Below are 27,283 nucleotides of genomic sequence, written 5' to 3'. Positions count from 1 at the left end.
GGGCTAGATTTCAGTACATCAACCGCATAAACCAAAAATCCTTCTGCACCTCTCTGTAGCAAATGAGTCATAGATAACACAGAAATCAAAGGAATTCTAGATCGAGAACCCTTACCAAATAATTTCCACTCGTCTGCCATTTCAGGTCTGAACCTGAAAACTTTCAGAAAACAATCGACTGTTGCCCTGTACTTGGTTAAAGCATCTATACCGACAATACAATCAAAATCTGACAGTCCAAGTACAATACAGTCGAATTCTAACAAATTTCTTTCAAAACACAGTTCACAGTTCCTGACTAATCTGACAGAAACAATTCCTCCACCCAAAGGTGAAGTAACAGCTACTACTGTAGGCAACAACTCAGTAGGCAAAGCATTCAATAACACAAATTTCTCAGAGATAAAGGAATGGGAAGCACCTGTATCTATCAAAACATGAGCAGAATGACCAAAAATCGAACAGTTACCTGCTATAACATCATCAGGTGCCGCCTGAGCCTGATCCTCTGTCAAGGCGAAAACTCGTGCCTGCTGTCTCGGGGGCTGGTTTTCAGTAGGGTTACCTCCCTGTCTGTTCTGCTGCTGGGGCTGGAAAGAGTGAACTGCAGGAGACTGCCTCTCAGGCTGAGCTGTAGGTCGAGATGAACTTCCACTCTGAGCTCGATCTCTAAAACGCTGAGGGCACACCTTAGAGAAGTGTCCCGGTTGCTGACAGGTGTTACAATTACCAAAGACTCCCACACACTGATCCGGTGAGTGTATTCCCCCACACTTGCTGCAGTACAAGGATGATGACCCAGAACTCGGTCCTGAACCGAATTGCTTCGAACCACTGGAACTGGAAGAACTATTTCCTTGCCTCTTAAACTGCTTACCTCTTGCCTTGTACTGATCCTTTCTGTTTCCCCCACTGTTTCCACCTTCATACCTTTGCTGCTAGTTCTGATGTTGCGGTGGCTGATTCTGATACTGAGATGGTTGGTTCTGATACTGCCTCTGCTGCTGAGGTGCCACCTGATTACCTCTTTGCCTCCACAAGCCTGCTTCTGCTCCCTTTGCGTGATTCATGGCATCCGCAAAGTTGTTAGGCCTGTTGGTGTTTACCAACGTGAAGACGTCGGGGTTCAAACCATTGATGAACTGATCTGCCTTAGCTTCTTCATCTCCGGCAATTAGCGGCGCAAAACGCAACAGACTATCAAACTTAGCCACGTACTCTTCAATGTTCAGATTCCCTTGCCTCAGGTTGGAAAACTCTGCTCCCTTATCTTTGCGATACGAGATAGGTAAAAACCGCTTATAAAATTCAGATTTAAAAAGAGTCCAAGTAACTTCCGTACCTCTACTCTCCATTGCTTTCTTTGTCATGATCCACCAGCTCTTAGCAACCCCACGTAGCTGATGAATGACTAACCTGATTCTGCGGTCATCTGTGTAATCAATGGAATCGAACAGTTGATCAATATCATCCAACCAACTCTCGCAGTCAACTGGATTTTCTGAACCCATCAATAACGGCGGATTGAACGACTGAAACCTCTTCAGCAAGGTTTCCATAGGCGTTGCTGAAGCATCCAACTGATCAACTTCAGTGCTAACTTGCTCAGTCGCAGGGATAACTGGCAGTGTATTTTTGTTTATCACTAGACGAGGACCCATCTGATAATCAAAGGTTAGGACACGAGATATCTCAATCGCTACAATCAGTGCCCTTACAACCGCTTGGAATACCGGATACCAGTCGATAACAGAAACAGTTATATCTCAAGTAGATCATGCTTTATAAATCAAATCACATAACCATGTAATTCAATAATTCTCAATAATAAAGCATGCTTGCATGGAATTAAGTACATAGTTAAAATAATTCAAACACATGCGAGGAGCCAATACACGCAGACTCGATCTACTTGCTCACTCTAGTTCGACCAAGAATCTTAACTCTCTGATACCACTTAATGTGAGACCTCGGTTCCAAACAACTAATCTCGGGATTAAACAACAATAAGGCATACAATAACCAAAGGTTAAAAGCAATAAAGATTTTTTTTTTTGAAATAGTGCCTCGCTCGATCGGTAAGATTTTACCGATCGAGCGAGCCAAAACTCAAAAGGTTCTGTCCGAGAAAACAGGCCCTCGCTCGATCCGTAAGATCTTGCGGATCAAGCGAGCCACAAAAATTCCAACACAGAAACTGCATTAAAATTCCCTCGCTTGATCCGCAACATATTGTCGATCGAGCGGCGACAGAAACAGAGCCAAAAACAGCAGAATTCATGCTAGAAACTTGAGTCCAAAACCCACAAAATAATATCATGCATTGCAATCACAAGTTCTCCAACTAATACATGAAGTACTGGAGTCATACAACCGCTCCAAATATAGAATATGTGATGATAACATGTCGAAAAGGCTCGCATAATCAATACAACAACAAAACAAAGTTCGATATCTAAACATGTTCCAATACAACTAGGTAGACATGCTGACACGACTTTCTAAACCGAGTCTCACTACTAGCTCTCCCTCTTGCTGCTAGCCAGGCCTACGCTGACTTGGTCCTACCCCACCTGTTGCCAAGTACACATACAAAACAAAGCAACAGTCGGATAACCGGTGAGAAAGATAATCCCAGTAAAAACAACGTAACAAGTAATACAACAATAAACATGCTTTCAAGACAACGACGAAATCAATAACAACGTAATGAAATGCATGTCTTTAAACCGGGATATCAAATCTGATAAACGAGGGATTGCTACTGTGCTTTTGGGATCCCGAGAATGAGATCACGTAACGACTCACCGACTCTCCCAATCGAGGTGGTGCCACGTATACCACTCCTCTAAACTTTGAGCAACTATAATGAGTATGCTAGCACCAGGCGAAACGACTACGACCTAGGCCACTCAATCATAGTTCCCAAACATCTAAACAAAAAGGGGCGGTTCTGCCCGCTAGAACAAAATTGGCTCAAGATGAATGCTTATCAAAACATAAACATAAGCCACATAAACAACTCAAATAACAACCAAAATACAAGTTCCACATGCTAGAACAAGTATTAATGCAATATGTGATTTAAAAGGGAAACTCGAGAACCAACAGTCCCGAGTATGCTATCCTGCTACAATGACTGCTTTTACCTTTCAAGGCAGTAGTTACAACTTCTAGAAAGCTACAACAAAAGATTGTATCAACATCTATACAACCTAATCAACAAACGATGACTCAAGGAAAACTCTTTACCGATCTTCGTCCAACTCTTGACGAACAATGCTGCTAACACGGGCTTGACAAACTCCAAACGAATCTGTTTAGATACAAATCAAAGATCAATTACCATGATCAACTTACAAGCCAAGTTCAATAACTCAAAAACGGTTCGAAATCCCAAAACTCAAACCAACCGCATAACGGCTAAAAACTGAACAAACCGAAAACGCAGACAGCAGTTCATTACCGATATCAACTCAATTCAATGCTAATACAACAGCAACAAGGCAATCCCAACAAATCTCAAAACCCACATTTTCGAAAATGGTTTCCAAAAATCATAACAATTCCGAACGTCGCTCTATTTCAAAACCGACAGATAATAAACGATCAGAACTCCGCCAAGAACAACATACTAGAATCTAAATCGATTCTAACAACCTCCGAAAAACAAAACATATCCGATCGGAGAAATACTTACGGTATAACGGAGCTCTCACTGCAGTGATCACTAATCTGCCTTCAGAAATAATTTCCAACGGCCGGATCGAGCTCGGACTGAAATCCCAAAGCTTGGAAGCAAAAGGAATCGGCTACAATGGAGGAGGAAGGAATGGGGAAGGAGATAAAGACTTTCAATCTCAATTCTAAGTGTAGATAATATATAAAATCCAATAATTGCGTTTTAGTCCCTGAAATTTCTAAAATTTGCAAAAAGGACCCTGATCAAAATCAAGTCGGCTCGTGAACTCTGGAATCTCCGATTAACTCAAATAAACTCATTTAAGATAAAAACGGGGCGTTACAATAGTGGATTGCTCGAATTCATTGTAATGAAATACTGAAAAGAAACAGACAATAATCAGTGATTGCTTAATTAATTTACTAAGACATAAAATATGACGAGATTTAATTTTATGAATTTCACTCCCACTATTTTAACGATTTCACTACCCTCTAGTGAAAACGAGAAACCGATTTCCTTAGTGGGAACATGGAGTCCAATTAACAAATCATAGTCCCGAATAATATCAGCCAACCATAATTTTCAAAAGGTAGAGCCCAATTGCTTTCAAATCAACCCCCATGTTTTTACCTCATGTCCAATAAGAGCCCAATAATGTGACGCCGTTTATTGTGACATGTCAAGATGACCCATCAATATTAAGTTGTGATGGACGGTCGCCATGTGGATCCCCAATAATATGAGCCAATCCCATGGGAGTTCCACCCAACTTACAACATGTGTCGATCCAATGTACAGCTTTCCGACGAACGGGCCCCCCCAATAATATGAGCCGGACCGTGCCCGCGGGTAGCATCTCATACATTGATCGTTGATGGAAGGTAGGAATATTTAAATAATATTTAAATTCCATTTTGTTTATCTTGATATCAATTTTAAATCATATTTAAAATGAGGGATTTTTTTAATTTTGAAAAATTGTCTCATCTTATCATATTTGTATGCTTGCGGGATTCATGCAATTTAGTCTAAACATGCATACAACAATAATATCATATATTATATTTAGGATGATCGACCCCAAAACTAATCGACCCGTGGTTGCCAATCACAAGTCTAAGTCCAATCTTAGGTGATATGCAAGTATGCAATGCAATCCTATTACATTGAGCTTCCAATTTACATTTCTTCGGTCTTTATTGTCTGCTGGGCCCACCTTTGTCTTCAAATCTTTATCTCCCACTAAGTCTAATAAATTTACAATAAATTTCGATGACAAGTAGGGGATACATATTTAAGGGTGGGAACGGGCCATAAACCAGGCCCACTTTTTATTAAAAATGACAAATCAAATTGGGTCATAAATCAAGCCCATTAATAAAACCCAACAACAATAACAAAAACCAAATGTAAATTTCCTAACATACACCTACAAAATTGGTCATGGCAATCGATCATCCTTTATCCAATATTTAATTCAATAATTAAATCATTGGATAACATGCAATGGCAACATAATTAAAAGATAAAATCAAATTTTATCTAATATATACATAAGATCATATCTTATCATCAATTGTACCAAAATAATTAATTTTATAAAATTTAATTTAACGGATAAAATTTATAAATTTTCCAAAAAATTAAATTTATCCAAAATCAATTTTAAAAATTTCGGACTCAAACAATTTGACCCGATGCCTCGTGGACCAATCAAAAACAATTTTCGATCGGACCAAAAACTAAAATTTCCAAAAATTAAAATTCTAATTAAAAATCAAATTTTAATTTTCCGTGCTGCCCGGGACGTTCCCGGGCAGCCCCGCCTCCACGTGGGACAGGGCTGCCCACGTGGAGCCGGGCAGCTCGTCGCTGCCCTTGGGCGGCGACGATCGCTGCCCCTGAGCAGCGTCGTGCGCTGCCCTGGGCAGGGATCACATCGCTGCCCGTGTTACCCTTCAAAAATTTTAATTTAAAATTTTGTTTTGTTTCAAAAACCGAGGCTAAAAATTTTGTACAATTGATTAATTTAAATCGTTTGATCTGAGAGCAACCTGTCTCATAGATCTGATACCCGGTGCAGCAAAAGTTTAAATTTTTTTTTATATTGAACGATTCCATATCATGGGTATCAAATTCTAACGATTAAATTATGCAAGTAAAATAATAATAACAATTAATATTTTATCTCTTCAAGCTATGGCTTGATTATGGACTCCAACAGATTAAATCTGCTCTTGTTGTAAATCCCAGGAACTGATGACTGCTCGATCAATCTCCGGAATTAGGTCCACGAACAGAAAACTAAAACCCTCTGATTGATTGCACTAGAAATCAATCAGATGTTTATCGAAGAGATTAAACAGATTTGATCTGTCAATTCAGAATGTAATTTTTCATAAAAATTACAGACTGAATTCTCTCAAAAAGGGAGAGTGGATTTTCGAAAAATCCTTTTTTTATTTTGTGTAATTTTTGAAAAATCAAGCTTGGAATAACTTATGATTTTCGAAAATTGCATACCATGTATTTATAATTTCTAGACTGGATTAAGTTATATGTCTATTAGGACACTAACTCCTTAGGGCCCATAATCCATAACTTAAGCCCAACAAGCCAAGCCTGTTATTATAGAAATTAATATAAAATTCATCATGACTCCGATTGATAAACTGATTTCACCAATGTACACAGAAACCATTTCTGCACCTTTTAAAGTCAAGATAATTTTTCTGAATCCAAATTCAGTGATTTCCAAAAATGCCCATCCCTATGTCATTCTAGGAAATTCCACTCCCTTTATTTAAGAAGTCCAACTTCTCTTTCGCTAAATTCAACTCTTTAAATTTAACTATCTCAACGGGGATTAGTAATTCATTACTTGTGTGACCCTCAATGGTTCAGGGATACAGCTAGCCATGGGCTCACAACTCCTTGTGACTCGGAACAATAATTTCCGACTTATCCATCGAATCATGGTAAGAGCGCCTAGCAACATCGCCCCATGATTCCCTAGGTATCACTGATAGTGCCTGCAAGAACCAGTAGGTTTTGGTTAGCGTACAGTACGGTCCCTTCATCCATATATCCCGATCGAATCAACAACCATTGGTACATCGAGATTCGTTCGAGATTCGATAACTAAGCAATGCATCTTGAAGATCAAATAGTGACATCGCATGTGCTACTAGGAAACCAAGTAACCTAAATCACATTGAGTACTCTGGCCAGATATTTGTCACACTAATATCTCCTCAGATCGCATAGGATATCCACACTCGCAAGCGTGTGGTGAATCCTTGACAACAAAGCATCGACTCCTATATATGTCGTAACTGTACCCAATCCCGACACCTGATGACCCTCATAGAGTCGGTAAATGAGTCAAATTATAGTACTAGAATATAGAGTCTCCATGATGTTTCAAGTAGTAAGGACTAATGAAGTACAACCAAAACCGCGAACTTATCCACTCAATTAATAATAACCACTTGGAAAGTTCGAATAGGGTAGTTCGATCATTCATCATATGAATATCCATTTGCATGCTTTGAACATCTCTATGTTCCATACCAATGAAACGTGGTACTTGGCATCGCAAATTCTAGTCTCGATCTCGCGCGATCCTTATCCTTATTTGCTGACGGCTCAATTGACTAGGAACTGTTTAGAATATACAGTGACTATAAGATGTGTTTCATGATAGTGATCTCTCTTTATTCACTATCTCATCTTACTTATACTATAGTATATTCAAGGTTTTTATCAAAACAACAATAGTATATCACAATATAACATTATGAAGAAAGATAAAGAAAATGCCATTAATGAATGTAAATTATATTAAACAAAGATTGTTTACAATAAGAGACTCTCAAAGCCCTTAGCCACAACTTGGTTAGAGGGCATCAACTCTTTCATGTTCTTTAGTCAATGCAAACACTCTAGCCTATTGCCTAGGAGGTTGACTAACAGTCTGAATTCCTCCTTGTTTACCCTGTTGTTGAGCTTGTGGTTGGAATGAATGAACAGAAGATGATTTCCTCTCTTGCTGTATCACTGATCGAGATGATCCAGCACCTTGTGAACTTCCAGAACCACGTTGTGGGCATACTCAAGCAAAATTTCCGGTTTGATTGCATATATGACAACTGCCAAATACTCCTCTTCATTGGTCGCTAGCATGTCGTCCACCACATTTATTGCAATACACACCAGAAGAACCAGAACTCTATCCAGACTTGGATCATCGTTGGCCACTAGAACCTGAAGAACTACTACTCGACTTCTCAAATTGCTTTCCCTAAGGCCTGAAGAATTCCCTTCTACTGCTACTACCGCCTGATTCAAATCGAGGTGGTGGTTGAGAAACCTATGGTTGATCAGTAGATGGTACCTGTATAGCTGGTGGTGGTGTGAATGGTACTCCCTTCTGTCTAACCAACCCAACTTCAGCACCCTTGGCTTTGTCAAGTGCATCAGCAAGGTTGTTAGGTCTTCCGGTATTCAACAAATTAAAGATGTTCGAATTCAGTCCATTCACAAAATGATCTATCTTAGCTTCTTCATTTTCATCCCCATGTGGCGCAAATTTCAATAGAGCTGATAACTTGGCCACATAATCTTCCACATTCAAGTTGCCTTGCTTCAAATTGGCAAACTCAGCTACCTTGTCTTTTTTATACGACACTGGGAAAAATCGTTGATAGAAGTGAGTTTTAAATAGATTCCAAGTCACGGTCGTACCTTTGTTCTCCAGAGTTTTCTTGGTACTGATCCACCAACTCTTGGCCACTTCATGTAGTTGATGTATCACTAATCGGAGTCGACGTTCATCAGTATAATCTATGGATTCAAACAGTTGATCGATATCTTCCAACCAGTTTTTGCATTCAACAGGATTCACTTTCCCCTTCAAAGTCGGAGGTTTAAATGACTGGAATCTTTTCAATAGTGTCTCCATCGGAGTGGCAGTCACATCCATCAGATCCTCGGAAGTACTACCCTGTTCAATTCGAGGAGCTTCAGTTACCTGTGGCACTGTCTGTTGGAAAACTGTGTTCAGATCAATTAGAATTGATACCCGGTGCAGCGGAAGTTTAAAAATTTATTTTATTAATATGAAACGATTCCATATCTGGGTATCAAAACTTTACGATTAAATTGTGTAAGTAAAACAAATAATCACTATTAAATATTTTATCTTAAAATCTTGAAGCGAGATTATGGACACCAACAGAATTTAATCTGCTCTTGTTGTATATCCCCGGAACTGATGAACGAACGTTTCTTCAATCAGGTCCACGAATAGAAAACAAAACCCTCTGATTGACTGCACTAGAAATCAATCAGAAGTTTGCGTAGAGAATAAACATATATGATCTGTTAATTCATATTGTAATTTTTCACAAAAACACAACCCGAATTTTCTCCAAAAGGGACAGAGGATTTCGAAAATCCCCTTGAATAATATAGGCTGAAATTCAAAAATTGCAAGACTGAAATCACACCAAATTTTTGAACACTGCAGTCCTATTTATAGATAATTTCTAGACTGGATTAAGTTATAATTATATCAGGACTCTAACTCCTTAAAGCCCACAATCCATAACTTAAGCCCAACAAGCCAAGCCTGTTGTTATAGAAATTAATATAAAATTCATCGCGACTCTGATTGATAAACTGATTTCACCAATGTGCACAGAAACCATTTCTGCATCTTTTATATTCAAGATAATTTTTCTGAATCCGAATTCAGTGATTTCCAAAAATGTCCATCCCTATGTCATTTTAGGAAATTCCACTACCTTTAGTTAAGAAGTCCAACTTCTCTTTCATTAAATTTAACTCTTTAAATTTAACTATCTCTACGGGGTTTTAGTAATCCATTACTTGTGTAACCCTCAATGGTTCAGGAATACAGCTAGCCGTGGGCTCACAACTCCTTGTGACTCGGAACAACAATTTCCGACTTACCCATCGAATCATGGTAAGAGCGCCTAGCAACATCGCCCCATGATTTCCTAGGTATTACTGATAGTGCCTGCAAGAACCAGTAGATTTTGGTTAGCGTACAGTACGGTCCCTTCATCCATATATCCCGATCGAATCAACAACCACTGGTATATCGAGAGTCGTTCGAGATTCGATAACTATGCATAACATCTTGGAGATCTATTAGTGACATCTCATGTGTTACTAGGAACACCAAGTAACCTAAAACACATCATGTACTCTGGCCAGAGATTCGTCACACTAATATCTCCTCAGATCGCATAGGATATCCACAGTCGCAAGTATGTGGTGAATCCTTGACAACAAAGAATCGACTCCTATATGTGTTGTAACTGTACCCAATCCCGACACCTGATGACCCCAATAGAGTCGGTAAATGATTCAAAGTACAGTACTAGCATATAGAGTCTCAATGATGTTTCAAGTAATAAGGACTAATGGTGTACAACCAAAACCGCGGACTTTATCCACTCGATAAGTGATAACCACTTGGAAAGTCCGAATAGGGTAGTTCGATCATTTATCATATGAATATCCATTTGCATGCTTTGAACATCTCTATGTTCCATACCAATGAAACGTGGCACTCGGCATCGCAAACGCTAGTCTCAATCTCGAGCGATCCTTATCCTTATTTGCGGACGACTCAATTGACTAGGAACAGTTTAGAATATACAGTGACTATAAGATGTGTTTCATGATAGCATCCCCATGTGCTACCACATCTTACATACACTATAGTATATTCAAGGTCTTTATCAAAACAACAATAGTATATCACAATATAACATTATGAAGAAAGATAAAGTCAATGCCATTATAAAAGTGTAAATTATATTAAACAAAAGATTGTTTTACATAGAGTCATAAAAGCCCTTAGCCACAAGTTGGCTAACCGGGCACCCACTCTTTCAATCTCCCACTTGCCCTAAAGCCAACTAGTCATACTACGTAATCCCATTGCTTCGCGATGTTTGTCAAACAATGGTCCTGGCAAGGGCTTAGTAAGCGGATTAGCGATATTGTCTGTAGAGGCCACTCTCTCGACACTGATGTCTCCTCTTTCCACGATCTCCCGGATGATGTGGTATTTCCTCAGTACGTGTTTAGACTTCTGATGAGACCTTGGTTCCTTTGCCTGAGCAATGGCACCCGTGTTGTCACAGTACACCGGGACTGGACCAACAGCTTCAGGAATTACACCCAACTCTTGGATGAATTTCCTTATCCAAACCGCCTCTTTAGCAGCAGCTGATGCTGCAATGTATTCTGCCTCAGTGGTGGAATCCGCTGTGGTGTCCTGCTTGGAACTCTTCCAAGAGACAGCACCGCCATTGAGCACGAATACAAATCCAGAGGTTCATTTTGAGTCATACACGTCACATTGGAAGCTAGAGTCGGTATAGCCTTCCAACTTCAATTCTCTCCCTTCATAAACCATGAATAAGTTCTTAGTCCTTCGCAAGTACTTAAGAATATCCTTCACAGCTTTCCAATGCATTTGACTGGGATTGGCTTGGTATCTGCTCGTGACGCTAAGAGCATAGGCCACATCCGGTCTGGTAGATATCATCTCATACATGATACTACCTATGGCTGAAGCATATGGCACGTGTGTCATCTTCTCTATTTCTTCGTCAGTCTTGGAACACATAGACTTGGATAGAGAAACTCCATGACACATAGGTAGATGTCCTCTCTTGGACTCATCCATAGAAAACCTTTTCAATATGGTGTCGATGTAGGTTGATTGAGTGAGTCCTATCATTCTTTTAGATCTATCTCTATAGATCTGAATTCCTAGAATATAGGATGCCTCACCTAAATCCTTCATCGAGAATCTACCTGATAACCATATCTTTGTTGACTGCAACATCCCTACATCATTCCCCATGAGTAGGATGTCATCAACATAAAGTACTAAGAATGTTACCGCATTCTTAACTACTTTCTTGTACACGCATGGTTCCTCCGGGTTCTTGATGAAACCAAAATCCTTTATTGTTTCATCAAATTTCTGGTTCCAACTTCTTGATGCTTGTTTGAGACCATAGATTGATCTCTGAAGCTTGCATACCTTATGCTCACTTCCCATGGATGTGTATCCCTCAGGCTGCATCATATAGATCTCTTCCTTAATGTTTCCATTAAGAAATGCAGTCTTTACATCCATTTGCCATATCTCATAGTCATACCATGCTGCTATGGCAATAAGGATTCTTATGGACTTGAATATTGCGACTGGTGAAAAGGTTTCATCATAGTCAACTCCTTGTCTTTGAGTATAACCTTTTGCCACCAATCGTGCCTTGTAGGTCAATACCTTTCCATCAGGCCCAAGCTTTCTCTTGTAGATCTATTTGCACCCAATTGGAACAATTCCATCGGGAGGATCTACTAAAGACCAAACTTGGTTAGAATGCATCGAGTCTATTTCCGATTGCATAGCTTCATGCCATAAATTCGAATCCGCATCAGAAATTGCTTCCTTGAAGTTTCTTGGATCACATCCAATGTCGGGTTCACTTTGATCCCCTTCAAGAAGAAGACCATATCTAATAGGAGGCCTAGAAGTCCTCTCGGATCTCCTAGTAATAGGCGTGTCTTGTGATGATTCTTGAGGTGTAGGATCGCTATTTTGTATCTCGGGTTCTTCTCGAATTTCTTCGAGTTCCATCATCTTGCCTTTCTTATCCAATAAGAACTCCTTCTCCAAGAAGGTGGCATTCCTTGAAACAAACACTTTTGTTTCAACAGGATGATAGAAATAATATCCGATTGAATTGTTCGGATACCCTACAAAATAACATAAGGTGGATCGACTATCCAACTTATCTCCCACTGTCTGCTTCACGTAAGCAGGACATCTCCAAATCCTCAAGTACGAATACTTAGGAGCTTTGCCATTCCATAACTCGTATGGTGTTTTATTTACTGCTTTAGTGTGGACGTTGTTTAACAACAATACCGCCGTTTCAAGCGCGTAGCCCCAAAACGAAGGTGGGAGCTCAGTGAAGCTCATCATGGATCGAACCATATCCAACAAAGTTCGATTGCGACGCTCCGAAACACCATTAAGCTGAGGTATCATAGGAGGAGTCCACTGAGAGAGAATACCATTCTCTTTTAGATAGTCCAAAAACTCGGTACTTAAGTATTCTCCACCTCGATCCGATCGAAGTGCCTTAATACTTTTACCTAGTTTGTTTTCTACTTCAGCCTTGAATTCTTTGAACCTTTCAAATGCTTCAGACTTATATTTCATTAAATATAAATGCCCATACCTAGAATGATCATCAGTAAAGGTAATGAAGTAGGTTTTGCCACATTTAGTACCAATCCTAAATGGACCGCAAACATCTGTATGGATCAAATCCAACAGATTTTGACTACGCTCAGGTTTCCCTTTGAAAGGAGATTTAGTCATTTTTTTCTTTAGGCAGGACTCACAAGTAGGTAGAGAGTTAATATCAGACATATCAAACATGCCCTTTCCCACTAGCTTGTTCATTCTCCTTGAGGAAATATGACCTAGCCTAGCATGCCAAAGGATTGCCGGGTTTTGACTATCGTCCTTCCTTTTAATTGTTGTTACCGGTTTATCAACATAATTAATTGGAACGTCTTTTAATTTTAAGCTATATAGATCGTTTTCAAGTTGTCCATTTCCAATCAAACATTCATTCTTGTAAATATTGCAAATCTCATTTACAAAATTACAAGAAAAATCATCTCTATCAAGAATAGAAATAGATATAATGTATTTGACCAAATCCGGAACATATAAAACATCTCTCAAAAATAACTTAAAATTGTTCTACAAAACTAAATAAATGTCTCCTATAGCTTTGGCTTCGACTCTAGAACCATTCCCGAGCCTTAGCTGGGTCTCACCCATCCTTAGCTTACGACTTCTTGTCATCACCTGCAAATCATTGCAAATGTGAGATCCACATCCGGTATCCAATACCCAAGAAGAAGTATTAAGCGAAACATTTATTTCAATGTAAAACATACCCTTTGCAGTTCGCAACTGTTCGAGGTATTCCTTGCAGTTACGTTTCCAATGACCGGGTTTCTTGCAGTAATGGCAAACATTTTCATCTTTTATTCCAATTGAAGCCTTGGCCTTTCCATTCTTATTTGGTACAATCTTCTTGGGTGGGGCAGAACGTTTCTTACCCTTTCCACTTGGTCCTTTCTTAGAGTTAGAAGAGGAGCCAACCAAGAGTACCGGTTTATCCTTCTTTAGTGTGGCTTAATATGTGACAAGCATATTGACCATCTCTTCAAGGGTGGCCTCTATCTTGTTCATATTAAAGTTCATCACAAAACCGTCAAACGATGAAGGAAGTGATAGAAGCAACAAGTCCGCGCTAAGTTCATGCTCCAAAGTCAAGTCGAGTGTTACCAACTTTTCAATGAGCCCAATCATGTGCACCCCATGCTCACGGACCGAAGTCCCATCTCGCATGTGGCTCGTCATGAGCTCTCTGACGGTGGCATACCTCTCCGACCTTGACTGAGCTCCATAGAGTTCCTTGAGGTTCTTGTGAATGTCAGCAGCATTCACGGCATCCTCGAATCTCCTTTGAAGCTCATCAGACATCGAAGCCTGCATGTAGAATTTGGCCTTGATATCATGGTCCCACCATAAATCAAGTTTGGCCAACTCTTTCGGACTTGTATTAGCCGGGGCTTCCTTCGGAGGCGGCTTCTCTAACACGTAGAAAGCTTTTTCCGAAGTAAGAATAATTTTCAACTTACGGAACCATTCCGCATAGTTTGCGCCAGTCAATTTGTTTTGTTCGAGAATTGAAAACAGTGGATTGCGAGAAGTCATTGTAATAGTATAGTGAAAAGGAAACAGACAATAATCAATGATCCCGAATAATATCAGCCAACCATAATTTTCAAAAGGTAGAGCCCAATTACTTCCAAAGTAACCCCCATGTTTTTACCTCATGTCCAATAAGGGCCCAATAATATGACGCCGTTTATTGTGACATGTCAAGATAACCCATCAATATTAAGTTGTGATGGACGGTCGCCATGTGGATCCCCCAATAATATGAGCCAATCCCATGGGAGTTCCACCCAACTTACAACAAGTGTCGATCCAATGTACAGCTTTTCGACGAACGGGCCCCCCCAATAATATGAGCCGGACCGTATCCGTGGGTAACATCTCATACATTGATCGTTGATGGAAGGTAGGAATATTTAAACAAAATTTAAATTCCCTTTTTATTAATCTTGATATCAATTTTAAATCATATTTAAAATGAGGGATTTTTAATTTTGAAAATTTGTCTCATCATGCAATTTATGTATGCTTGCGGGATTCATACAATTTTGTCTAAACATGCATACATCAATAATATCATATATTATTTAAGGATGATCGATCCCATTAACTAATCGACCTGTGGTTGCCAATCACGAGTCTAAGTCCAATCCTAGGTGATATGTAAGTATGCAATGCAATCCTATTACATTGTGCTTCCAATTTACATTTCTTCGGTCTTCATTGTCTGCTGGGCCCACCATTTCTTCAAATCTTTGTCTCCCACTAAGTTTAATAAATTTACAATAAATTTCGATGACAAATATGGGATACATTTTTAGGGGTGGGAACGGGCCATAAACCAGACCCATTTTTATTACATATGAAAATCATATTGGGCTATAAACCAAGCCCATTAATAAACACCAACAACAATAAGACAAATTTAAATTACCTAACATACACCTAAAACATTGGTCATGGCAATCGATCATCCTTTTATCCAATAATTAATTCAATAATTAAAATAATTGGATAAACATGCAATGGCATCATAATTAAAAGATAAAATCATATTTTATCTTATCCATCCATAAGATCATATCTTATCATCAATTGTACCAAAATAATTAATTTTATAAAATCTAATTTAACGGATAAAATTTATAAATTTTCCAAAAATTCAAATTTATCCAAAAATCAATTTTAAAAATTTCGGACTCGAACAATTCGATCCGATGCCTCGTGATCTAATCAAAAATAATTTTCGATCGGATCAAACACTAGAATTTCAAAAATTCAAAATTTTTTAAAAAAATAAAATTTTAATTTTCCAGGCTGCACGGGATTAGGCTGGGCAGCCCGTCACTGCCCGATCGCTGCCCTGGGCAGTGATCACATCGCTGCCCCGTGCAGCGATCCGATCGCTTCCCGTGTTTTGCCCGTCAAAATTTTGATATTTTAAAAATTTGTTTTGTTTCAAAAACCGAGGCTTAAAAATTTTGTACAATCGATTAATTTAATCGTTTGATCTGAGCAACCTGTCTCTGATACCACTTGTTGAAAACTGTGTTCAGATCAATTAAAATTGATACCCGGTGCAGCGAAAGTTTAAAAATTTATTTTATTAATATGGAACGATTCCATATCTGGGTATCAAAACTTTACGATTAAATTGTGTAAGTAAAACAAATAATCACTATTAAATATTTTACCTTAAAATCTCGAAGCGAGATTATGGACACCAACAAAATTTAATCTGCTCTTGTTGTATATCCCCGGAACTGATGAACGAACGTTTCTTCAATCAGGTCCACGAATAGAAAACAAAACCCTCTGATTGACTGCACTAAAAATCAATCAGAAGTTTACGTAGAGAATAAACAGATATGATCTGTTAATTCAGATTGTAATTTTTCACAAAAACACAACCCGAATTTTCTCCAAAAGGGACAGAGGATTTCGAAAATCCCCTTGAATAATATAGGCTGAAATTCAAAAATTGCAAGACTGAAATCACACCAAATTTTCGAACACTACAGTCCTATTTATAGATAATTTCTAGACTGGATTAAGTTATAATTATATCAGGACTCTAACTCCTTAAAGCCCACAATCCATAACTTAAGCCCAACAAGCCAAGCCTGTTGTTATAGAAATTAATATAAAATTCATCGCGACTCTGATTGATAAACTGATTTCACCAATGTGCACAGAAACCATTTCTGCATCTTTTAGAGTCAAGATAATTTTTTTGAATCCGAATTCTGTGATTTCCAAAAATGTCCATCCCTATGTCATTTTAGGAAATTCCACTACCTTTAGTTAAGAAGTCTAACTTCTCTTTCATTAAATTTAACTCTTTAAATTTAACTATCTCTACGGGGTTTTAGTAATCCATTACTTGTGTAACCCTCAATGGTTCAGGAATACAGCTAGCCGTGGGCTCACAACTCCTTGTGACTCGGAACAATAATTTCCGACTTATCCATCGAATCATGCTAAGAGCGCCTAGCAACATCGCCCCATGATTCCCTAGGTATTACTGATAGTGCCTGCAAGAACCAGTAGATTTTGGTTAGCGTACAGTACGGTTCCTTCATCCATATATCGCGATCGAATCAACAACCATTGGTATATCGAGAGTCGTTCGAGATTCGATAACTATGCATAACATCTTGGAGATCTATTAGTGACATCGCATGTGTTACTAGGAACACCAAGTAACCTAAAACACATCATGTACTCTAGCCAGAGATTCGTCACACTAATATCTCCTCAGATCGCATAGGATATCCACACTCGCAAGTATGTGGTAAATCCTTGACAACAAAGCATCGACTCCTATATGTGTCGTAACTATACCCAATCCCGACACCTGATGACCCCAATAGAGTCGGTAAATGAGTCAAAGTACAGTACTAGCATATAGAGTCTCAATGATGTTTCAATTAATAAGGACTAATGGTGTACAACCAAAAACGCGGACTTTATCCACTCGATAAGTGATAACCACTTGGAAAGTCCGAATAGGGTAGTTCGATCATTTATCATATGAATATCCATTTGCATGCTTTGAACATCTCTATGTTCCATACCAATGAAACGTGGTACTCGGCATCGCAAACGCTAGTCTCAATCTCGAGCGATCCTTATCCTTTTTTGCGGACGGCTCAATTGACTAGGAACAGTTTAGAATATACAGTGACTATAAGATATGTTTCATGATAGCCATCCCCATGTGCTACCACATCTTACATACACTATAGTATATTCAAGGTCTTTATCAAAACAACAATAGTATATCACAATATAACATTATGAAGAAAGATAAAGTCAATGCCATTATAAAAGTGTAAATTATATTAAACAAAAGATTGTTTTACATAGAGTCAAAAAAGCCCTTAGCCACAAGTTGGCTAACCGGGCACCCACTCTTTCACTGTCGGTGCTACAACTGCCTGTTCTTGCACTAGAACTGTGCATGTCTGTCTAGTCACTGGTCTTCGAGGCATATCTGATAATCAAACAGATTAATGCACATTTCAACAATATATCACAGACAACAGTTCAATCTCAGTCCTCCTCTGATTAGCATAATCATGTCGTCTCAAGAGATCGAATCTGATCAAGAATCTATACTGATCCATTCTCGAATAACACATACTTTCAATCACTTCAGAAATTTTGGCAAGTATGGAATTCTTAAAGAAATAAATAAATTCAAATCATAATCATTCTTTAAGAATAAATAAATCAATCAAAAGGACTCGATCTACCCCGCTCACTCTAGTCCAGTCCAAGAACGTATCGCTTTGATACCACCTGTTTTGGGGGCTTGGGTCACTAATTCAAATGATAGGGCATTTAATAATTAAATTCTAAATAAATCAAATGTAAAGAATAAAGACCAAATTTTTTTAAAAAAAACCTTGCATCTCGCTCGATCGGTCAACATCAATCGATCGAGCGAGCATATGACACAAACTCTCGGTTTTTAGAAATGATAAGCCTCGCTCGATTGGTCAAGTTCAACCGATCGAGCAAGCAATCTCTGCTCGAAATTTTGCAAATTCTGTTGCTGTCAAAGTCTGTTCAAAGCCTTCTTAATTCACTATATCAGTTCCAAAACTAGATAACACAGTACCAAAACCAGGTATATACATGGGTAACAAGTTCAAGCACAATATTCTAGCTTTCTTATGTTGGAGAACGCGGCGATCAGATCAATTAGAATTGATACCCGGTGCAGCGGAAGTTTAAAAATTTTATATGGAACGATTCCATAATGGGTATCAAAACTTAACGATTAAATTGTGTGTGTAAAAATTAAATAACAATTATAAATTTTTACCTCCAATCTCGAATCGAGATTATGGACACCAACAGATTGCTCTGCTCTTGTTGTATATCCCTGGAACTGATGGACGAACTGTTCTTCAATCAGGTCCACGAATGGATATTTAATCCCTCTGATAGATTGCACTAGAAAATCTATCAGAATTTTCTACGAAGAGAATTAACGAATTTGATCCGTTAAACCAGACTGTAATTCAAAATTCACAGACTGGATTTTCCCGAGTAGAGAGGGAGGGGGCGGCCACTTTTGAGAGAAAATAGCTAGGTTTTCGAAAATTGTGACCTGTTGTGTATAATTTCTGTACTGCAATAACTTATTTATAATGTAGGCCACTAACAGCTTAGGGCCCATTAGTCATAAGTTCAAGCCCGACAAGCAAAACCCGCATGTTCAGAAATTAATATAAAATTCATCATGACTCCGATTGATAAACCGATTTCACCAATGTGTACAGAAACCATTTCTGCACCTTTTAAAGTCAAGATAAATTTTTCTGAATCCGAATTCAGTGATTTCCAAAAATGCCCATCCCTATGTCATTTTAGGAAATCTTACTCCTCTACTATTAATTAAGAAGTCCAACTTCTTTGTTCATTAAATTTAACTCTTTAAATTTAACTATCTCAACGGGGATTAAAAATCCATTACTCTGTGTGACCCTCAATGGTTCAGGGATACAGCTAGTCGTGGGCTCACAACTCCTTGTGACTCGGAACAACAATTTCCGACTTGCCCATCGAATCATGGTAAGAGCACCTAGCAACATCGCCCCATGATTCCCTAGGTATCACTGATAGTGCCTGCAAGAACCAATAGATTTTGGTTAGCGTACAGTACGGTCCCTTCAACCAAATATCCCGATCGAATCAACAACCATTGGTAAATTGAGAGTCGTTCGAGATTCGATAACTATGCAATACATCTTGAAGATCAAATAGTGACATCGCATGTGCTACTAAGAAACCATTTCTTAAAACACATCATGTACTCTGGCCAGAGATTCGTCACACTAATATCTCCTCAGATCGCATAGGATATCCACACTCACAAGTATGTGGTGAATCCTTGACAACAAAGCATCGACTCCTATATGTGTTGTAACTGTACCCAATCCCGACACCTGATGACCCCAATAGAGTCGGTAAACGAGTCAAAGCACAGTACTAGCATATAGAGTCTCAATGATGTTTCAAGTAGTAAGGACTAATGGTGTACAACCAAAACCGCGGACTTTATCCACTCGATAAGTGATAACCACTTGGAAAGTCCGGATAGGGTAGTTCAATCATTCATCATATGAATATCCATTTGCATGCTTCGAACATCTCTATGTTCCTTAACAATGAAACGTGGTACTCTGCATCGCAAATGCTAGTCTCAAACTCGAGCGATCCTTATCCTTATTATCGGACGGCTCAATCGACTAGGAACAGTTTAGAATATACAGTGACTATAAGATGTGTTTCATGATAGTCATCCCCATGTGCTACCACATCTTACATACACTATAGTATATTCAAGGTCTTTATCAAAACAACAATAGTATATCACAATATAACAATATGAAGAAAGATAAAGTCATTGCCATTAATAAAAGTGTAAATTATATTAAACAAAAGATTGTTTATACAAAGAGTCATCAAAGCCCTTAGCCACAAGTTGGCTCACCGGGCACCCACTCTTTCATCTTACATCAAACTACTAGTTTAAGTATTCAAACTAGCTAAGATACAAATAAGTTCCATATGTTTCTCAACATAACAACCAACACTTGTTTCTAACATATTTAACAGCTATTGCACAAAAACTTCAGTTAAGACCCAAGTCCACACGTGCTAGATTCTCTCTCGAGCTATCAAGGTTGTCTCTGACTAGCTCCTGCCTCTCCTATTACCATGCACAGATACAAAACAAAGCAATAGCCGGATAAACTCCGATGAGGAGTCATTCTCAGTATAAAATATATATACAATCTTTAACAATCATAAAAAAACTCAATATCTAAGTAAGGCAGTAAAACTTCGTAACCGACGTCTGTCATCGAGGTTTTAAGCCGCTCAAGGCCTCAAGATTCATATCTGAATCCCGGTGTCAAGATTCGTATACGATCTTAACATGGATATTCATTCTCTTCGCTTCATAACCAACACGATGTCATTAACATCAAGATAATCAAAGATCCACTACCTGAGATGGATCATAAACTCAAATTCTAAATCAAGAACATAAACAAAACATAAACAATAAGTATGTGATTTTCTTTGAGGAAACTCAAGATACAACAACCTCGAGTATCAAAATCCCTCTTCGACTGATATCGTTTTATGCTTTCTCGTTTCTTCTCGATTCTTGAAGACTTCAATCTAAGATAAACCATCAAGAATAAATATCAAATTCTGTTCCAAGTCATGACAACTAAATCAATTAAACTAACTTCAAACATTCTTCAAATCTTGCTCAGTTCGAAGGCTAACTTCTCGACTCGATCAAGCTCTTATCTAATCTGAAATAAGGCATATTCAACTATACATATCAGCTAGCAACTCATAAAATCTTCAGCTCAATCATAAGAACATCAAAATAGCTTCAAATCAAAACCAACTGCGTAACGATACAAAATCGGTAACCGAAACGGATAGATAACTACACACCAAGTTCATCTACATCAAACCCATCTCATATCAGCATACACACATTGTAAACCAACATAAATCAGTAGGCAAAGGTTCAAACATAAGCTGGAAATCATACTAAAGTCATACAACTTCAAATCGTCGATCCGATTTCGATATCGTAATATATATAACATCAATAAACTCAAGACATTATCAATTCTAATATCTCCATCATACACACTTTCAAAACCTTCTTAATCAAAATAAAACTTACAGCAACTCGTAGTCCTTCTTGTAAGGATCGCAACACTGTTTTCAGAATTGAAATCCGATAACCGGAACATGAGATATCGGAGTTTGAAGATTATGAAAATGCTTCCAAATCTGAAGATAGTGGTCTCGGCTCTTGGCTGAAGAATTTCTGAATGATATGCATCCATACAAACGTGAATACATATAAGAATAACAAGTGTCCAATCAATTATGCCTTATTTGCACTTTGGCCCCTCAAGTTTGTTGGAAAAATGTGTTCAGATCAATTAGAATTGATACCCGGTGCAGCGGAAGTTTAAAAATTTATTTTATTAATATGGAACGATTCCATATCTGGGTATCAAAACTTTACGATTAAATTGTGTAAGTAAAACAAATAATCACTATTAAACATTTTACCTTAAAATCTCGAAGCGAGATTATGGACACCAACAGAATTTAATCTGCTCTTGTTGTATATCCCCGGAACTGATGAACGAACGTTTCTTCAATCAGGTCCACGAATAGAAAACAAAACCCTCTGATTGACTGCACTAGAAATCAATCAGAAGTTTGCGTAGAGAATAAACAGATATGATCTGTTAATTCAGATTGTAATTTTTCTCAAAAACACAACCCGAATTTTCTCCAAAAGGGACAGAGGATTTCGAAAATCCCCTTGAATAATATAGGCTGAAATTCGAAAATTGCAAGACTGAAAATCTTATGGAATTTTCGAACACTGCAGTATATTTATATATAATTTCTAGTTATAATTGTATCAGGACTCTAACTCCTTAAAGCCCACAATCCATAACTTAAGCCCAACAAGCCAAGCCTGTTGTTATAGAAATTAATATAAAATCCATCGTGACTCCTATTGATAAACTGATTTCACCAATGTGCACAGAAACCATTTCTGCATCTTTTAGAGTCAAGATAATTTTTCTGAATACGAATTCAGTGATTTCCAAAAATGCCCATCCCTATGTCATTTTAGGAAATCTCACTCCCTTTAGTTAAGAAGTCCAACTTCTCTTTCATTAAATTAACTCTTTAAATTTAACTATCTCTACGGGGTTTTAGTAATCCATTACTTGTGTAACCCTCAATGATTCAGGAATACAGCTAGCCGTGGGCTCACAACTCCTTGTGACTCGGAACAACAATTTCCGACTTACTCATCGAATATTGCGAAGAGCGCCTAGCAACATCGCCCCATGATTCCCTAGATATTACTGATAGTGCCTGCAAGAACCAGTAGATTTGGTTAGCGTACAGTACGGTCCCTTCATCCATATATCCCAATCGAATCAACAACCATTGGTGAATCGAGACTCGTTCGAGATTCGATAACTATGCATAACATCTTGGAGATCTATTAGTGACATCGCATGTGTTACTAGGAACACCAAGTAACCTAAAACACATCATGTACTCTGGCCAGAGATTCATCACACTAATATCTCCTCATATCGCATAGGATATCCACACTCGCAAGTATGTGGTGAATCCTTGACAACAAAGCATCGACTCCTATATGTGTCATAACTGTACCAAATCCCGACACCTGATGACCCCAATAGAGTCGGTAAATGAGTCAAAGTACAGTACTAGCATATAGAGTCTCAATGATGTTTCAAGTAATAAGGACTAATGGTATACAACCAAAACCGCGGACTTTATCCACTCAGTGATAACCACTTGGAAAGTCCGAATAGGGTAGTTCGATCATTCATTATATGAATATCCATTTGCATGTTTTGAACATCTCTATGTTCCATACCAATGAAACTTGGTACTCGGCATCGCAAATGCTAGTCTCAATCTCGAGCGATCCTTATCCTTATTTGCGGACGACTCAATTGACTAGGAACTGTTTAGAATATACAGTGACTATAAGATGTGTTTCATGATAGCCATCCTCATGTGCTACCACATCTTACATACATTATAGTATATTCAAGGTCTTTATCAAAACAACAATAGTATATCATAATATAACAATATGAAGAAAGATAAAGTCAATGCCATTATAAAAGTGTAAATTATATTAAACAAAAGATTGTTTTACATAGAGTCATAAAAGCCCTTAGCCACAAGTTGGCTAACCGGGCACCCACTCTTTCAATCTCCCACTTGCCCTAAAGCCAACTAGTCATACTACGTAATCCCATTGCTTCGCGATGTTTGTCAAACAATGGTCCTGGCAAGGGCTTAGTAAGCGGATCATCGATATTGTCTGTAGAGGCCACTCTCTCGACACTGATGTCTCCTCTTTCCACGATCTCCCGAATGATGTGATATTTCCTCAGTACGTGTTTGGACTTCTGATGAGACCTTGGCTCCTTTGCCTGAGCAACGGCACCCGTGTTGTCACAGTACACCGGGACTGGACCAACAGCTTCAGGAATTACACCCAACTCTTGGATGAATTTCCTTATCCAAACCTCCTCTTTAGCAGCAGCTGATGCTGCAATGTATTCTGCCTCAGTGGTGGAATCCGCTGTGGTGTCCTGATTGGAACTCTTCCAAGAGACAGCACCGCCATAGAGCACAAATACAAATCCAGAGGTTGATTTCGAGTCATCCACGTCACATTGGAAGCTAGAGTCGGTATAGCCTTCCAACTTCAATTCTCTCCCTCCATAAACCATGAATAAATTCTTAGTCCTTCGCAAGTACTTAAGAATATCCTTCACAGCTTTCCAATGCATTTGACCGGGATTGTCTTGGTATCTGCTCGTGACGCTCAGAGCATAGGCCACATCCGGTCTGGTAGATATCATCCCATACATAATACTACCTATGGCTGACGCATATGGCACGTGTGTCATCTTCTCTATCTCTTCGTCAGTCTTGGGACACATAGACTTGGATAGAGAAACTCCATGACACATAGGTAGATGTCCTCTCTTGGACTCATCCATAAAAAAAACCTTTTCAATATGGTGTCGATGTATGTTGATTGAGTGAGTCCTATCATTCTTTTAGATCTATCTCTATAGATCTGAATTCCTAGAATATAGGATGCCTCACCTAAATCCTTCATCGAGAATCTACCTGATAACCATATCTTTGTTGACTGCAACATCCCTACATCATTCCCCATGATTAGGATGTCATCAACATAAAGTACTAAGAATGTTACCGCATTCTTAACTACTTTCTTGTACACGCATGGTTCCTCCGGGTTCTTGATAAAACCAAAATTCTTTATTGTTTCATCAAATTTTTGGTTCCAACTTCTTGATGCTTGTTTGAGACCATAGATTGATCTCTGAAGCTTGCATACCTTATGCTCGCTTCCCATGGATGTGTATCTCTCAGGCTGCATCATATAGATCTCTTCCTTAATGTTTCCATTAAGAAATGCAGTCTTTACATCAATTTGTCATATCTCATAGTCATACCATGCTGCTATGGCAATAAGGATTCTTATGAACTTGAATATTGCGACTGGTGAAAAGGTTTCATCATAGTCAACTCCTTGTCTTTGAGTATAACCTTTTGCCACCAATCGTGCCTTGTAGGTCAATACCTTTCCATCAGGCCCAAGCTTTCCCTTGTAGATCCATTTGCACCCAATTGGAACAATTCCATCGGGAGGATCTACTAAAGACCAAACTTGGTTAGAATGCATCGAGTCTATTTCTGATTGCATAGCTTCAAGCCATAAATTCGAATCCGCATCAGAAATTGCTTCCTTGAAGTTTCTTGGATCACATCCAATGTCGGGTTCACTTTGATCCCCTTCAAGAAGAAGACCATATCTAATAGGAGGCCTAAAAGTCCTCTCGGATCTCCTAGTAATAGGCGTGTCTTGTGATGATTCTTGAGGTGTAGGATCGCTATTTTGTATCTCGGGTTCTTCTCGAATTTCTTCGAGTTCCATCATCTTGCCTTTCTTATCCAATAAGAACTCCTTCTCCAAGAAGGTGGCATTCCTTGAAACAAACACTTTTGTTTCAGCAGGATGATAGAAATAATATCCGATTGAATTCTTCGGATACCCTACAAAATAACATAAAGTGGATCGACTATCCAACTTATCTCCCACTGTCTGCTTCACGTAAGCAGGACATCCCCAAATCCTCAAGTACGAATACTTAGGAGCTTTGCCATTCCATAACTCGTATGGTGTTTTATTTACTGCTTTAGTGTGGACGTTGTTTAACAACAATACCGTCGTTTCAAGCGCGTAGCCCCAAAACGAAGGTGGGAGCTCAGTGAAGCTCATCATGGATCGAACCATGTCCAACAAAGTTCTATTGCGACGCTCTGAAACACCATTAAGCTGAGGTGTCATAGGAGGAGTCCACTGAGAGAGAATCTCATTCTCTTTTAGATAGTCCAAAAACTCGGTACTTAAGTATTCTCCACCTCGATCCGATCGAAGTGCCTTAATACTTTTACCTAGTTTGTTTTCTACTTTAGCCTTGAATTCTTTGAACCTTTCAAATGCTTCAGACTTATATTTCATTAAATATAAATACCCATACCTAGAATGATCATCAGTAAAGGTAATGAAGTAGGTTTTGCCACATTTAGTACCAATCCTAAATGGACCGCAAACATCTGTATGGATCAAATCCAACAGATTTTGACTACGCTCAGGTTTCCCTTTGAAAGGAGATTTAGTCATTTTTCCCTTTAAGCAGGACTCACAAGTAGGTAGAGAGTTAATATCAGACATATCAAACATGCCCTCTCCTACTAGCTTGTTCATCCTCCTTGAGGAAATATGACCTAGCCTAGCATGCCAAAGGTTTGCCGGGTTTTGACTATCGTCCTTCCTTTTAATTGTTGTTACCGGTTTATCAAAATAATTAATTGGAACGTCTTTTAATTTTAAGCTATATAGATCGTTTTCAAGTTGTCCATTTCCAATCAAACATTCATTCTTGTAAATATTGCAAATCTCATTCACAAAATTGCAAGAAAAACCATCTCTATCAAGCATAGAAATAGATATAATGTTTTTGACCAAATCCGAAACATATAAAACATCTCTCAAAAATAATTTAAAATTGTTCTGCAAAACTAAATAAATGTCTCCTATGGCTTTGGCTTCCACTCTAGAACCATTCTCGAGCCTTAGCTGGGTCTCACCTATCCTTAGCTTACGACTTCTTGTCATCATCTGCAAATCATTGCAAATGTGAGATCCACATCCGGTATCCAATACCCAAGAAGAAGTATTAAGCGAAACATTTATTTCAATGTAAAACATATCCTTTGCAGTTTGCAACTGTTCGAGGTATTCCTTGCAGTTACGTTTCCAATGACCGGGTTTCTTGTAGTAATGGCAAACGTTTTCATCTTTTATCCCAATTGAAGCCTTGGCCTTTCCCTTCTTATTTGGTACAATCTTCTTGGGCGGGGCAGAACGTTTCTTACCCTTTCTACTTGGTCCTTTCTTAGAGTTAGAAGAGGATCCAACCAAGAGTACCGGTTTATCCTTCTTTAGTGTGGCTTCATATGTGACAAGCATATTGACCATCTCTTCAAGGGTGGCCTCTATCTTGTTCATATTGAAGTTCATCACAAAACCGTCAAACGATGAAGGA

General features: G+C 38.5%; 1 pseudogene; it reads left to right on the top strand.

Moving 5' to 3' along the window:
* LOC140872713 (probable indole-3-pyruvate monooxygenase YUCCA7) overlaps nucleotides 1–27,283 on the top strand; it is a 66,090-nt pseudogene that overhangs the window by 28,333 nt on the left and 10,474 nt on the right.

The sequence above is a fragment of the Henckelia pumila genome, unplaced genomic scaffold (genome assembly GCF_033568475.1).
Source record: "Henckelia pumila isolate YLH828 unplaced genomic scaffold, ASM3356847v2 CTG_476:::fragment_2:::debris, whole genome shotgun sequence".
In the NCBI taxonomy this organism is placed as follows: domain Eukaryota; kingdom Viridiplantae; phylum Streptophyta; class Magnoliopsida; order Lamiales; family Gesneriaceae; genus Henckelia; species Henckelia pumila.
The sequence above is the reverse complement of the archived record's forward strand: the minus strand, read 5'-3'. Positions and strand labels throughout refer to the sequence as shown.